The 3,146-nt window shown below is 38.8% G+C and overlaps 1 long non-coding RNA gene across 1 annotated transcript in view; it reads left to right on the plus strand.

Annotated features, from left to right (window-relative positions):
• Positions 1 to 2,848, plus strand: part of LOC119327599 — a 3,331-nt gene extending 483 nt beyond the window's left edge. The window contains exons 2-3 of the long non-coding RNA XR_005158587.1: positions 14 to 85; positions 2,577 to 2,848. This is a non-coding gene — a long non-coding RNA (uncharacterized LOC119327599). The remainder of the gene's footprint in view (positions 1 to 13; positions 86 to 2,576) is intronic.
• Positions 2,849 to 3,146: the final 298 nt, after the last annotated feature.

Raw genomic sequence — 3,146 nt, forward strand, 5'->3', positions numbered from 1 at the left:
TCTCTGTATCCAGCACGCATGGCAGCAGATCGCTGCAGCCATCCTTCTCACCTGGGAAGGAGGAGATCCATCAGCAGCAGCCCAGGTTCGTCTCTCTTTTTCCTCATCCCTGCTCACTTCCTCAACTCTCTTCTCAGGTTATGTGTGTTGTTGCTAGATCCTCAAGTGTGAGTTTAGCCTGCTAGATGTGTATACTAGTTTCAGTTTATCTAGAAGAAGAGGGGAGTGAGGAGACCAGTTTCGTTCGTGTCTTGCTCAATTCTGTACTAGTTTCTCCTCAAGTGTCCCCTGACAAAATGAACATGATTAATTATTGAACATATATCTAGCAAAATGAACATGATTAATTATTGTCTACTGATTAAGCTGATTGATGCAAGGTGTTCATATATCTATCTATCTATGTGTTACTACTTCTAGAAAATGGAATCAGTGTTTTTGCTTGGAGATTGTACTGATTTTTACGACCAGGAATTTTTTTGTTTTTAGCATTCTAGCTGCCTCACTTTTTAGCATGAGTTGCCTAGAGTTCCAATTCCCCAACCCCCTTGCTTCTCCATCTACTCCAACTTGTTCTATCTAACCTGCTACGAACTGCTGCAGGATCTACTCAATTTTGATCCTTTTTTTAGTGCCTGCCACTAGTTGCTTCAAAATTTTGCATCAGTTGCTTGAAATCATAGGCAAAGTTGTTGCATTTTTTTTAGTTTTGCACACGAGATCATGTGTTATCATTTTTGTTTAGAAGGATCATGTTTGAGGGAACTTGGTGGGCAGAATAAATCAACATATACAAGTATAAGTCTATCATATGCTCTGCTCTGTCTCTTGATTGATGACAACAGAATTCAGTAGGAGTACCGTTTGTTCATCCAATTGATAATTCATTCCTGAACTGCCACTGTTTTGCCGAGATGAATGATGGGCTAGATTCAGAGATAAGTGGATTTTGCCTACATATAGAATTAGATTGCCACTGTTTTTTTTATAAAATGAAATGAATGTGCTCCATGCAACTCAGGGGGTTTTGGTGTTGATTTTGCATGAGATACAACTGATTTCAATGTCATAAACTCATTTTTTGTGCAACTTGTTGCTTCAAAGCATGTGTAGTTGCTCAAGTTTATAATGGGTTGCCTGGAATTAAATGGAAGGTTGCTTTAATTTTTTACTAAATCTATAGGGCCTGGAAACAAGGGGATGTGCAGATTTTGTACTCCGCTGAGTGGCTTCTCTTGAGACGGCGTCACGCCTGATATGGGGATCGAAGGGGTTGGGCAGCATTGGATTCAGAAGGCGAATTTCCACTCCAAGGATAGAATAGTTACTTGGATTTCATTAAAAGAGTTGCATTTTGTGTGTGTATCGCAGTTGCTTAGTTTCATTGGGGCAGTTGCTCGGATTCGTTTTTGAACATTTTTGTTGCATTTTTGCCTCTTGTAATGCAGTTGCTTGGTTTTCGTAGGACAGTTGCTTCCTTTTTACTAGAACAATTTTGCATTTTTGTGTTTTTCAATTGAGTTGCTTGGATTTTTGCTAGGTTAGATGAGAAGTTGCATGGGGAGGGGGTCAGATTGTTTTCCACAAAGGTTATTCAAGTTTCTCACACGATTTTTTTCTCCCTAAAGTAGTAGATAATCTAAGTAGTAATGCTATGGACAGTTACCTGGTTTTGCTAGGACAATTTCACACTTTTCTGTTTCGAGTTGCTTGGATTGTTTGCTGTAAGTTTTTTAGATTATCATCTCAGATTTGAATACGCATACAGACTGCGAAGACACATCTATGAGTAGTTCCTGATGGCCTATAACTGACGCGATGATTGATTCGCATGGCTATTGTCCCGATCCTCCTCCTGTCGACGCGCTCCGTGCGAAGCACACCACCGCCCCAACCTCCGCCCTAAAGTAGATGCTAGGGGAGTTGCTTGACTTTTCTAGGACAATTGCTTGGTTTTGCTAGGGGAGTTGCTTGACTTTTCTAGGACAATTGCTTGGTTTTGCTAGGGTAGTTGCTTGTTTTTCTTGCTAGAATGTTTTTTGCATTTTGTGTCCTTTTGTAGTTGAGTTGTTTGGATTTTTACTAGAACAGATGAGAAGTTACATGGGGAAGGGGGGTAAGATAGTTGTCCACAAAGATTATTCAACTTACTCATATGTTTTTTTTCTGCCTAAAATAGACAATCTAAGTAGTAGTGCCAGAGACATCTGCTTGTTTCTGCTACAACAGTTTCCCACTTTTTGCGTGTCTTTGTAATTGAGTTGCTTTGATCTTCTGCTACAACATATGAGAAGGTGGATGAGAGGGGAGTTGCTTGGTTTTGCTAGGTTCATAAAAGGTTATTCAAGTTCCTCATACATTTTTTTCCTCTGCCTAAAATAGATGCTAGGGGAGTTGCTTGGTTTTGCTAGGACAATTGCTTGGTTTTGCTAGGGCAATTGCTTGTTTTTTTTTTTGCTAGGACAATTTTGCATTTTTGTGTTTTTTATATTGAGTTACAAGCAAAAGGGCTGATCAACCTGATGCTTCACAGGGTGAAATGCTGGATTGACATGAGGTACCCATGGTTTTTTCAGATTTTTTTAATGAAACGATGAAGATGAAGAAGAAAAGCAACCGGAACGGGCGAAGAGAGGTGGATAGGAAGTAATTCTAAAAAGTATTGTATTAGAGATTAAGTTGCATTAGAATATATGTGGAGCTGCTTAGTTCACATCAACAGTTGCATAAAAATGCCTGGAACACATTTTTGTTTTTTTAATAGTTGTCCATGAATCATACTAAAGTTGCCTATGTTAGAGAATATATATGCATTAATGCCACCTATATATGTTGTATCTATTTGTTGTTTTTGTGGTTCTTTTTTTTGCACAAGAGTTGCCTGATATTACTACAAGGAGCTTATGGGGCAGCAACCCATCTTTTAATGCATGACACTAGTTGCTTCAAATTTTAAAAGAGTTGTCTGAAATCATAGCAAAGTTGCTTTATGTATTTTTACTTTTGTTTTTGGGATGCATGCTACTTTTTACTGCAAGGAACTCATATGGGGCAGCAGACCTTTTTTACATACCTGATAGTAGTTGGACTCATTGGATGGTTAAAAGTGTCTACAGAGGCAGATTCTGATATTTGGGGCGTTTTGG

Source organism: Triticum dicoccoides, chromosome 7A (genome assembly GCF_002162155.2).
Source record: "Triticum dicoccoides isolate Atlit2015 ecotype Zavitan chromosome 7A, WEW_v2.0, whole genome shotgun sequence".
In the NCBI taxonomy this organism is placed as follows: Eukaryota; Viridiplantae; Streptophyta; class Magnoliopsida; order Poales; family Poaceae; genus Triticum; species Triticum dicoccoides.